A 13310-nucleotide genomic window follows, 5' to 3' on the forward strand; every position below is an offset into this window, starting at 1 on the left:
GCTCCATTTTCAGCAAAATGAACCAACTCCCAGATCTCTGAGCCTCACCTGACTTTGAACCTACCTGCCTCCTGCCTGCCACCCCAGGGCCTAGCACAAGGCCTGGTACCCAGCAGGGGCGCTGTTGAGCTCTGGTTGATACATGTGTTGGTGGGATAGCCTATCAAGTGAGTTCTCAGTAAGCCAGCCTGGCATCCGTGTCAGTTCATGTCATTATTTTTTCCAGGGGTCATATTCAAAATCCGTAACCACAATTGTCGGGTTTGTGAGTAGTGTCCTGCAGGCCTCCTGATGTACCAGGCATTAACCCTTCAGTTGATGGACTGTGAGGAGGATCTGGGGGTCCAGGGGGAGGGGGGAGGCACAGGCACCAAGGAGCAGGGTTTTTTAAGATACTGGTAGAAGCATCTCAATATTTCAGCAAAGGTACAGCTGTGCCTGTTTCTCCAGAAAGCTCCTTCCCCATCCCCGGGCCCTGTTCCCTCCCCTCTCTGCAGCCTCCCTGGCCTTGTCTTATGGCTCTGCCCAACTCCCACCCACCCCCCCCAACCCACTGCACATCACTATTCAGAGGCTTTTATTTTGAAGCCTGCTCAGGGTCCGGGTGACCCGTTTTTCCCAGAATTTGTCCACAGGGCTTGGAAAGGCTCCCTCCCCACATGGCACTGTGGACACCCATCTGGCCTGGTTCTTTAGCTTAAAGATCCTTCATCCCGGGGGTGCACACTCAGGGTGAGGACAGGGAGCACTCAGCCCGCTCTTCTCATCTTTCCCAGCACACGCTACACAAAGAACAGGGGGCAGCATGCACAGCAATTTGACACCCAAGACCTTTGTCTAAATAGGCTTGCAATTTGCATTGGCCTTTGAGACGAGTTTCGTAACCACGTTAGACAACAAAGGGTGTTGCTGCCCAGGTTGCAAGGATTGAGAGAGTCCTGGGTTGACTGGGAGCCGGGTGACCTTGCACCAGCCTGTGGGTGTCCACAAGGTCAGACAGGAAGACTGTCTCCAAAGGCAAAGGGGCACACGGAGGAGATGGGAACACAGTGAGCCTCTAGACATGGGGCTGAACACAGGGTATTAATTGGAAGTCGGCATCCCAAATGGTCAGAACATCTTCCTGGCCCTCCTGCGCTCAGTGCCCCCTAGCCTGCTCCTACATCCCAAGCAGAGAATGGGAGCTGCCAGATAAGTTACTGGAGAATTTACTAGAGAAAAAGACTTATGCCTGCTATCCTTTCTGGGAGTTCCCAACACCATAGCTGCTTTTCTGTCCCAACACTTAAATGGACACCTGTCAATCCACAAGCCCTCACCCACACTTGCAGAGCATCTGATCAGCCTTTTTTGTACATATGTCTTAAATACTAGTGAACAACCAGTGAGCATTGGACTCATAAGGAAAGCTGCCAGTGTGGAACAGAGATGCCAAACTAACAAGATAAATGAAGAGCCTGGAAGAAACACTGTCCCTCTCGACTGGATTCAAGAATGAATCACCTGGGTCAGAATGACTCTATTCAAGCCACAGATACATGAGCAAAACCAAATTGCCTGTTGTGCACCACTGGAGATTTCTGTGATTTGTTACACAGCGAAAGCTGACTGATATAATCCAAAAACAAAAATAAGGCGCTATGACAACCGAATAATCAGAAAACAAGAGAGAGGTCTTGGAAATTTAATATAAGGTAGTTAAAATAGGAATTTCAGCAGCAGATTTGAAAAGTATGTCACAGAAATATCTTCAAGGATCTAATAGGAAGAAATGAAGAAGGAAAATACGAAGAGAAGAAACAGAACAACCATCCGGGAGGTCTCACATCTGACCTAGAAAATTTTTTGAAAAGAGAGGAAACAGAGAAAATTACTCAAAAAAAAAAAAAAACAATTCAAGAAAACTTCCCCAAACTGAAGGTCATGACTGTCCAGGTAAAATGAACAAGACATAATCCACAAAATACACATCATCACGTAACCCCAGAAGACTGGAGATAGAGAGGGTTCCAACGTCTTCCAAAGAAGAAAAAAGATTTAATACAATGCAACAAAAATAAGAATGCTGAATTCTCATTTACAATAAGAGGAAACCAATGCATATCTAACAATCAATGAATCAATCAAATATAGCAATATAAGTTTTTCGTTTTGAAATTACAGAGGAATTTATTTTTTTTAATTTTTAAAAAAATTTTTTAATTTATTTTTGAGACAGAAAGAGACAGAGCATGAGCAGGGGAGGGGCAGAGACAGAGGGAGACACAGAATCCAAAGCAGGCTCCAGGCTCTGAGCTGTCAGCACAGAGCCCAAAGCGGAGCTCAAACTCACGGACTGTGAAATCATGACCTGAGCTGAAGTTGGATGCGTAACTGACTGAGCCACCCAGGTGCCCCGAAATACAGATGAATTTAGAGGAAATAATGAAAGGGGTTTAAGTAGTTCCCTTGGGGTGGGAGCTTTTCAATACTCCTCTTCTTTGCTGCGAACCAAATGCCTACACCTTTTATTCAAACCCGGACAAGTCAGCAAACAGAAGTACCAGGTGTAGTTGAAACCATTGGATAGGGTGAAGAGTTGGAAAGGAAGGGTCGTGTAATGAGCCGTGCTTTGAGTCCAAAGCTGGCGAGTAGTTTCTTTTTTTTATTTTAGAATTTTTTAAAGTGTATTTATTTATTTTGAGGTGGTGGGAGGGGGAGAGAAGGGGAGGAACAGAGAGAGAGGGAGAGAGAAGCCCAAGGTCTCTGCACTGTCAGATGCGGGGCTCAAACTCACAAACCATGAGATCATGACCTGAGCCCAAACCAAGGGTTGGACGCTTAACCGACTGAGCCACTCAGGTGCCCCTGTAGAGCAGTTTCCTGCAGCCAGAGTGGGTAGAACCCTTTTGCTTCCACCTTCCTTCCTTCTCCCCTGAAAGTCTGTAAATGTGATCTGGGGGGACTGAGGGGTGGGGCCATGCCCCCCATGGGATGCTGCCTGACTCAGGGAGGCCGGGGGGTTCCCGTGGGAGGGTACGGCTGCAGAGGAGAGAGGGCCCCTCTTCCTCCTCTTACAAGAGGAAAGAGGATGCTGGAGAGAGTCTAGATCCTTCTATTAAGTGAAATGGGACAGGATGTCCCTTCCTCTCATTGCTACACTGGTCTGAGTGGTCTGAGCACCAAATGCCATCATGAGGGTAAAGCCCACCCTGAGGCCTGCATGAAAGCAACACGTTGATCATGGCTGGTGTCCCCTGGGGCTCTAGGGGCTCCCACATAACGTGCTGGTCTTAAGCACCTACTGTGTGCCAGGCAGATAACATATTTGAATCCTGTGACACCTTTCCAGGGGGTGGTAGATGGTCTTTTAGGAGCAAATAGGAGTTGGTCAAGCAAACAAGGTGGGCATCATGGCCTGCAACATGGGCTGGAGTTGGAAGAGGAGAGGACCGGGATCAGGATCAACCTGGAGCCTGAACGATCTGGACTCTGGTTCTCTGACGGCCTGGAGGGTTAGAGGCCTCAGAGTTGGTTATTTTTAGGAAGGGCCGCCTGCAGCCAGTGTGCGAGACAGCCTGCAGGGCTGAGGTGGGACGGGAAGACTGGTTAGGTGGCTGCTGGAGCAGGGAAGGCAAGAGAGGAGGGAAGCCTGAATTATGACCAGGCTGTAGGGATGGAGAGAGGGGGCTGCTGGAGGCGGGCGGGGGGGGGGGGGTGAGCATTTGGAGGTGAAACACATTCCTGAGGGTGAGAAGACCGCAGTGACTCCCAGGTCTCTGACTCTGATGATGGTGGAGACAGCAAACGCAGAAGGAGGGGTGCTCTGCAGAGCTGGGGAGCATCTGGGTGCAGTGGGGGGCCCGGAGGCGGCTGGACATACGGGCCTGGGAGAGCATTGGGGTGCAGCTGGTAATGGAGACATAGGAGTGGATGAAACGCGCAGCCACGGAGAGTGTAGGGGCGGGGGGCGGGAAAGGGGGGTGAGGAAGTAGATAAAGAGGAGCCCAGGAAGGGGCTCCCAGATGTGGAGGGGGAACGGGGGAGCAAGTGGTGTGGGGGAACTGAAGCCATCAGTGGAGCTTGGGGCTGGAGAAGGTCCCCCAGGGGCAGGCTGGGGCCGGGTGCATGGAGGGCAGGAGGTCTCAGAGCCTCGGGGGTGGGAGCAGATTGCCAAAGGGTGACAGGATGGAAAGGAAATTACAGAATTTCCAGGATCTCATGTTGCAAAGCTCTCTGGTTCCTGGGTGTGCAATTCCGTGGCTATGGGGCATTCTGGGCAATTACTGCTCATTGTGGTCTGGGAGAGAGGAAGCTCTTTCCTTACCCGGGAGGGGCAGAGCCCCTGAGGAGGAAATGCAGTCTACAAGCCCACTCACCTGCTTTGCCCCCTTCTCTGAGTCCTTTCTCCACCCCCCCACCAACACTCGTTGGTCCCATTTTGGACACTGGAGATTCATAGACGAAAGTAGCAGTTCTTGACTCACAAGTGCTCATGGTACATAATCCTTTAGGAGGAAGGGGTAGAAAGTCTAGAAGACGCTCTGATGGGGACTCCCAACCCATACAATCTAGAGGCCAACCCCAGCCTTCAAAGAGCCATTGACCAGTTCCGCATGTTAGGTGGTGCAGAGAATCCAAAAGGTGAAGAAAGCCCGTAGAATCGTGAAAGTGGGGAGACAGCAGGGAGAAAGCACTGAGATGCAGAGAGAGGAGAGAGAGAGAGAGAGAGAGAGAGAGAGAAAGAGGCCACATTGATCTATGGGATCAAGAACAGGCAGGAGAGAGGAGGAAGTCATGCCCTGGGGGCTGGGGCTAGAGGGAGAGTGTGGAGGGGCTACAGAGCGGCTGCAGGGTGGCGAGGAGCGGGGAGGAGAAGGGGGTTATGAGAAGGGAAGGTTGGCATTCCCTTTTAGTTCCTACATGGAGATAGAACTGGTTTCCAAAGAGAGCCCTTTGCAGACACGGGGCCCCTGGAGCCACGGCTTTTCTGCTGGTTCCATCCCCGCCCCACCCCCTACCCCCCAACCTCCCACTTTTGGTGCCTTCAGGAAAGTCAAGTTCTGACAAGTCTAGGCTGTGCAAACTGCAGTCGGGGGGTGGGGGGTGGATGGGCTCCCTTCCCAGGGCAGAGTTTTGGAGGCAGTGGCATCGTAGTAGCATTAAGTAGGGGTAGACCCACCCAAGGAGAAGATAACCTTGGGCCAGTGGCTCAGTGTCGTCCCCACCAAGGAGTCACCCTCCTGAGCTCCTCACAGAGTCTCTTACCCACAGTCTCTGTGAATTGTTACCGGGGGACTCTTGGCTCTTAACTCTTGTTCAGGGGTCTGCAAACTACAGGCTGAGGGCCACATCTGCTGCCTATTTTTATAAATAAAGTTTTATTGGAACACAGCCATACCCATTCACTTATCTATTGTTTACGGCTGCGTTCGTGCTACAAAGCAGACTTCAGTAGCTTTGACTGAGACCAATGCCCCGCAAAGCTTAAAATATTTACTATCTGGCTCCTTAGAGGAAACATTTGCCAACCCGTGCTCTACAGTATGGACGAGGGCACAGTTTCAGCTGCTGTAACAAAGGTCAACATACCAGTGGCTTGAACACAAAAGAGATTTCTCTCTTTTTCACAAACAACCTGAATGTAAGTCATCCGGGGTTGGGTCAGAGTCCCTCTATTTTGTTGTTTTCACTGTTCTCCATCCTTGGCCTCTGCAGTCAGCAGAAAAGAGACCAAAGGATGGAGAACATGCCCTCTCTCTTTGAGGATGCAGCCAGGAAGTTGGGTCCACAGAGTCCCCTCGCATCCCACTGGCCAGCACTTGGTCATGCAGTCATGGAGTTGCAACATGGAGTTGCAAGGTAGATCGGGAAATATTACCTTTAGCTGGGTGCCCACAAATCCACCACCACTCTGGGACTCTATCATCAAAAGAACATGGTGAGCATGAATTCCAGGGGGTGTTTAACAGAAGAACAAAAGCATAGAGTGAGGAGGGGGAGGAATTTGCACTCTCTCTGGGAATAAAATTTGCAACGTGTCCCAAATGAGTGGGTGTCAGTAACTAATATAGCATGCTTCCTTCTCTCAGTTCCTTCTGTAAATATTTACTGAGTCCTCAATTATATCAGGCTCTAGCTGGATGCCTTTTACAGAGAAAGATACTGCCAGTCAGAGTGGTTGGGTGACTTGCCCAAGGGCCCATCCTTCTGCTCCCAGCATGGGCTCCTCCTGCCTGGTGGTCCTGCTGCCCTCGGGATGCCCCAGCCCAGAGCTGGCCTTGTGTCCAGCTAGGCTGGCTGGGTGTTGGGAAGACAGAAAGTGCACAGATTATTTTAGCAGTGAGAATTTAATAGAGGGGATTGGTTGAATAGATCTTGAAGGACTGAGAAGCAAAAGGGGATATTGAGGTCACCAGAGACAGTAACAGCTTCCTATGGCCATGAGAACAGAAGGAAGAGAGTGGGGTTATCACAACCTAGAAGCTTGAAGGAAGAGCAGATGGAGAGGCTGTTGCTCAGTTGGCATGGGTGCCTCAGAAGCTTGGAGACGGGCCCTCACGGAGTTGGGACTCAGAACTTCCGCCCTCTGAGGAAGGGGTGGGGCGAGGCTCATCCTGGGGATGTGGAAAAAATTAGAATTGTTACTGGAACCCACCATGGCTTCCAGGGCAGTGCTGTTGGGTGCGGTGAGCAAATAGAAAGGAGCGAATGCCTTCCTCCTTTCCATCCTTCTGGTCTCCGGGTAGTGGCCACGACTGGCAGGAATGAATGGGAATCAGTCGATAAAGCAGAAATGTCATTTGGAGGCCCAACGCCAGCACCAGGAAGCCGAGCACGGAAGGTCCGGAGCTGAGACGAGATAGTTTAATAACCAGCCCAGAGGCCACGACTGCATTTAGACCCCCAGTGTTTACAGACCTGGAGCCACCGTCTCTGAGCCAGTGTAGACCTAGAAACTAGGCACAGCTGCCGGTGGGAATGTAAAACGGTACATCCACTTTGGAAAAGAGTTTTCTTTATAAAGTCAAATACGTACCTACCATATGATTCAGCACCCCACTCTTAGATCTTTGCCCAAGAGAAATGAAACGCGCGTCCACACAAGCCTTAAGGCTTGAGTGGTTTTTTTTAAGTCTATTTTTTAAATTTATTTCGAGAGAGCAAGTGGGGGAGGGGCAGAGAGAGAGGGAGACAGAACCCCGAGCAGTACCCCGAGCTGTCGGCGCAGAGCCCCATGCGGGGCTCGATCCCACGAGCGCTGTGAGATCGTGACCTGAGCCGAAGTCAAGAGTCGGACGCTTAACCGCCCGAGCCACCCAGGCGCCCCTGTGATAGCTCTGTTTTTAATAACCCTAAGCTGGAAGCAGCCCTAATGTCTACCAGCTTGTGAAAAGGACAAGAAATTGTGGCATAGCCATAGAATAGAACACTGCTTGGCACTGAAAAGAATAAATTGCTGATGTACCCATCAAACATCGATGAATTTCAACAGCCTTCTACTATGTGAAAAAAGCCAGACTCAGAAGACCACATAGTCTGGTTCCCTCTGTATGAAATTTCGGAAATGACACACAGAATGACAGAAGGCAGATCGGTAGTTGCCAGAGCCCAGGGCAGGGAAGGGAGGAGAGTGAATGTTGCAAGGGCGCGAATCGTGTCCCCGTGGGAATAACGGAAGTGACCTACATCAAGGTGTGGTGGCTACATCATGGTCCAGACCCACTGACGTGTACACCATAAGTTGGTGGGTTTTAGCATAGGCAAATGACACTTGATAAAGCTGATTCTTAAAAACTGAATCAGAGGGGCCCCTGCGTGGCTCAGTCGGTTGAACGTCTGACTTCGGCTCAGGTTGTGATCTCACGGTTCGTGGGTTTGGGCCCCACATCGGGCTCTGTGCTGAAGGCTCAGAGCCTGGAGCCTGGTTCTGATTCTGTGTCTCCCTCTCTCTCTCTCTCTGCCTTCCCCTGCTTGTGCTCTGTTTCTCTCTCTCAAAAATAAATAAACATTAAAAAAAATTGAATCAGAAAGCTTTAGTCTATTTACCCCCAATGCTACCTCCTGTGAACCACGGCCCAAGCGGCAAAGAGATCTTTAAAAAAGGTTAATCAGATTACCACACTCTTTATTTAAACACTGTAAATGGATTCTCTTTCCTCTTTGAACAGATTCCAGAGGATTACTGTGGGCCCCGCATCCCTCCGCCCTCCTTACGGACCCCGACACTTGCAGGGACCAGAGCCACGGGACAAATGGAGGCCCATGTACGGTGTCTCTAAACACCTAAAGCTGAGATCAAGCCAACAGACGCCACTACAACAAGTCCCGTCCTACCTTGACAGGCACAGTCTCATGAAAAGCTGGAAGGCCAGGTTCAAATTTAAAATTTCATGGGGTCCTTGGAGTTCTGTGCCCGAGGGGATGGCATGGAGAGGCCAACCCTGAGCCACAGTCTCCCCTCCTTCTTTCGCCCCCCACCTCCCCGCTCCATCGAACCTGTAAGGGTCCCTGCTAGGCCTCTGGGGACATTTGCATTTGTAACCCCCTGGGGGCTGAAAACAGCGCTGGGCACGGAGCCAGGGAAACTGGATTCTTCTGTATCTCCCAGCTTCTCCCCAAATTGTGCTTTGATCTGCAGGCATGTATGTGTGTGTGCGTGTGTGCGTGTGTGGGCATGTGCGTGTATGCATGCCTGTGTCCGCGTACGCACGTGTGCATGCACGTGCCTGCATGTGTGTGCATGTCTGTGTGTGAGCACGTGTGTAGGCGTGCATACGTGTTTATGTGTGCATTTCAACAGCGGCGTGAGCTCCCTGAGGGTAGCAACTGCACCAGATTCCTCTTTGTATCCTTTATACCTGTGCAGAGTGGATGCTAACTGAATGCCCATGGAATGAACAAAGGAAAGACTGCCCAGTGTAACACAGTTAATAACAGTGTGTTCTGTTTCTTAAAATTTTTTTAATGTTTATTTTTGAGGGACAGAGACAGAGCACGAGCAGGGGAGGGGCAGAGAGAGAGAGAGAGAGAGAGGGAGACACAGAATCCGAAGCAGGTCCGGGTTCTGAGCTATCAGCACAGAGCCCGACCAGGGCGCTTGACTCAGGAACCACGAGATCATGACCTGAGCCGAAGTGGGAGCTTAACCGACTGAGCCACCCGGGGCGGGGGGGGGGGGGGGGGGGGGGGCGAATAACAGTATGTTTTGGTCATCAGATTTGAGGTCAAAATCTCACCCTGCCAGCCACTCAACGAAGTCACTTTGGTTCAGTCTCCTAATTCAGAAACCTCGGTTTCCACATCTCCAGACCAGGCATAAAAATATGACCTATTTTATGGGGGTGGGTGTGAGGATTAAGCAGCGATAACCGGAGCTGATGTGTCCTGAGCCGGACTTCGGGCCAGGTGCTTCGCAAGGGCTAACCCATGTCCTGCAATTTTAGGGTGGACGGAGGGGTAAACCGTAAACTCGGGGCATCTCAGTGCATATTCCTGATCAGTGGAGAGGAGGTTCCGGATCCTTAGCCTCCGGGGGTATCTTCTCCTGAGTCCTGCTCAGATTCCGAACGATGGGTCCCTCCGGCGAGGGGGTTGCGGGACCCGGCGCTCAGCGCGCGCTGCTCGCGGCTCATCACAATTTGACCTTCGGTTCCCTCTACTGCTGCCTTGGACGTTTCTCCTGAAGGTGGCGCTGCAGAGCGGGAACCGGGATGTTGGGTCGCGGCGCCCCCTGGTGGTCCGTTTCCGTCAACACTTTGACTAACTTGCAAAGCCGTTTCCCTAAAGTCAAGCGCAGCGAGGGTGTGGGTTAGATGAACGTTGGGGGGGGGGGGGGGACTAGAATTCAGTGTGATAAGTTTTGAGACACAAAGAAGCAAAGGTGCGCACGGAGAGCTAGACCAAGAGGGGTCCAATCCGTACCAAGCACATTGTCACCAATAATAACAACATTAACAGTCGTTACTTTACGGATTTACCTCCTACGCGCCGGCCTTGGACTAAGCACTTGGTATTCGTGATCTTCTGGAACACACCTCCAGAGAGCGTGTATCACAAGAACAATTACTTTTATCTGGAGCCAGGCACGCGCTAGGAGTCTGGCGCGGAAGAGGGGCTCACTCCGTTCGGAAAAAAAAAATGATTAACAGAGCACTCCTAGGAAGCCGGTGTCGTCTCCACTTAGGAAAATGAACTGCCAGTCAGCCACAGGCCAGAGCCAGGGCACCTGAGCTCCAGACCCAGCCCTTTTGCGCCAAAGAGAAGGCAGAACCCTCTGCCTTCAGGGAGCTTGCTGTCTGATTGGTTTCACCCACACCCTCTGTCTTCAAATACCTCTCCCCAGGGCCTGCCACGGGTGACTATTCGTGGCTCAGGGAGGAGGGCCAGTGAAGCTCCCCTCGTAAATTATAAGGAGAGACACATGTGGGTCAAGAGTGGGGAATTCAGTGCGTGAGGGATCCCCAGGAATCTCGCTCAGTCTAATCTGGGATTTTCCTTGTCCTCCCTAGGAGCGCCGCTGACTCAGGCAGCGGGCATTTGCGGAGCTCCCCTCAAGAGCTCCTGGTCCTGCCTCCTCCCCAGTCCCTGGCTGTCACTGTGCCCCATTTCCCACCGCCCAGAGCTCTCAGGCCTGACCACGGCTCCTCGGAGGAGGCGTGCCTCGTCTCTAAGCGGAGGGCTATGCTTTATCCTGTAGACGCCAGCACCTGAATCCGCCATGGTTGGGAGTGCTGTGCTTTTTGGGAGTTTTAGAGCCAGCCCTGGGTCCCATCCAGTCCTCTGGGAATCCCTCGGGGGTGGCCTGAGTGTCTCGAACCCTTCCTTGGAGATGTGGATCTGAAGGGAACCCTGGCCGTCTTTCGTAAAGCAGCGACGCCCCTTCTGGAGCGGCCCCGGCCGTTTGTTTTTGAGTTCTTGAAGCTGCTTTCTTCCAGGATTTATTTCGTCCTCTTTGTCACTGTCAGACGGTCACCCGACTGTCATTTGCTTCCCACCGCCCCCAGCAATTTTCTTCCCGATCAGAATCTCGGGGCTGTTTAGGTTTGGGTTTGCTCCCAGAGTAACCTGGGGGAGGGAAGGCCCGTGGCTGCTTTCTTCTAGGAATGAAATATCTGAGCTTCGGTGCCCGGGGCGGGAGGCTACCAATCTGGATGGTTTAATGACTCTGGCTTGTTTACGCACGGGCCGTGGGGGGAGCGGAGGTTATCAGAAGTCAGTTGTGGATACGCGAGAGGTCACGTCAGGCGTTTCTTTGTACCTCCCCAGCAAGGCCGCATAAATACTTGCTTCATGGAATGTGTGAAGCATTTGGCTCCCTCTTCCTGGCTACTCCTCTGCCTCGTTCTCTGCTCTTCACCCTTGCAGCAGGACGGGAGTCTAGTGCTGACAGAATGTCTGGCCTCAAATTACACTGGATCAGAGCTCGGGCATAAAATTAGCAGCAGCTAATGTATGAGGAGCCAGAGAAATACCCACATTCAGCAGAACCACGGGAAGAGCTGGCCCCCCACAGCCCCGGGGCCTTCCCTGGACAATCTCCCCCCACCCCCCACACCACCACTCCACTGCCCTCCCTCTCCCTGCCACCCCCCCTACTGCAGAGGCTGCTGCCCAGTGGCTGAGTCAGGACCACAGAAGGCTTCTTGGGGTGGAGGGAGTGGGGCATGGGAAGCCAAGACCTTGAGAAACCTGGGAAAGTGAACTTGAGGGGCTTGCCTTTCCCGAAACACACCCCCCACCCAAACATACACACACACACACACACACACACACGCTGAAAACTATGAACGAGAATAAGAAATTCCCATGTGTCTAGGTACTTTTCATACATGTTTCTCATTAATACTTAATGCCACCCTGTTCAGTAAGGCTGTTTTACAGATGGGTAAAGAAGATCAAAAGGGCACATTGGTTGCCCAAGTTCATGTGTTACAAATGCACTCATGTCTATGCTCATTATGTGCCCACTTAGATCCCATCATCTTGATGTAGCCTCTCATATAATCTCCCTACTATGCTCTACACTGCATGCCTTAAAAAAATTTTTTTTTAATTTATTTAGTTTTGAGAGAGAGAGAGAGAGCAAGCAAGCATGTGGGGGAGGCGCAGAGAGAGGGAGACAGAGGATCCGAGGCAGGCTGCGCGCTGTGAGCGCAGAGCCTGACGTGGGGCTCGAACTCACACACCCACCGTGAGATCATGACCTGAACTGAAATCAAGAGCCCGTCGCTTAACCGACCGAGCCACCCAGGCGCCACAACACTGCGTGCTTTTGTGTGGACACGACATAAACGCACTAACACTTCCCTACCCGGAGTTGGGTGCGTTTACATACACATTCATAGGCAACGCTATGTGTTTCCCATCACGCACATGTGATGATACCTACAGTCATCATGCCAGTGCCGCGTCGCACTTTCTTGCTAAAATGGTCCCTTCCCGTCTTTCCTGGCCAGCTTCCTCCTGACCTCAGCCACGGGTGAATGCTTGCAGCTCTTGGTGCTTACAGACACCTGTCGCGGGTCCCACGTCACATTTAGTTGTTTTGTCCCGCGGACCAGGAGCCCTAAGACATCAGTGCCTGGGTCGAAGTCGTTGTTTATATTATTTCTAGTTCCGCAGGTGTGAATTCTTCCGTGTGTTGAGTCTACAAGCTGTCTTTCGCAGTGTAGGTGTTCTTTACATAATTTGTACTTTTGACCTGTGAGCTCACAGGCAGTTTTGTTGTTGCTCCTACAGGTTCACGGGCTCCAGGATATTATGATGTAACGCCTCAGCTTGGGATTTCCACGCCGGGTGGGGAGTTTGGGTCTGGGCCTCACGCCGGTGCACGTTTCTGGCTTGAGGCTCTGATCTGGCGTACGTATCCCTCGTTCGACCCATGACCTGGGAGAGTATCTCTATTCCTAGGGTGACCCCAGGCTGATAGCGGAGACATTCTTTTTTTCTTTTGAATGTTTTTTATTTTATGTTTTGAGAGAGAGAAGGAGACAGAGCGCGAGTGGGGGAGGGGCGGAGAGCGAGCGGGACACAGAATCTGAAGCAGGCTCCAGGCTCTGAGCCGTCAGCACAGAGCCCGATGTGGGGCTTGAACTCACGAACCATGAGATCATGACCTGAGCCGAAGTCGGACGCTCAACCGACGCTTAACCCGGTGCCCCTGAGAGCTGAGCAATTCTGTTCCTTGAATCAGTTCTGACACCTGGTTTCACACTAGTCAGATTTGACTTCTTGGTAACAGCAGGAAATGCAGCCCAGACCTCATCCCAGATCAGGCATTAAAATCTCCGCCCCGATAACCCGTATCCACCCTTACTTTTCCCATGGAG

Source organism: Lynx canadensis, chromosome B4, assembly GCF_007474595.2.
Source record: "Lynx canadensis isolate LIC74 chromosome B4, mLynCan4.pri.v2, whole genome shotgun sequence".
Classification (NCBI taxonomy): Eukaryota; Metazoa; Chordata; class Mammalia; order Carnivora; family Felidae; genus Lynx; species Lynx canadensis.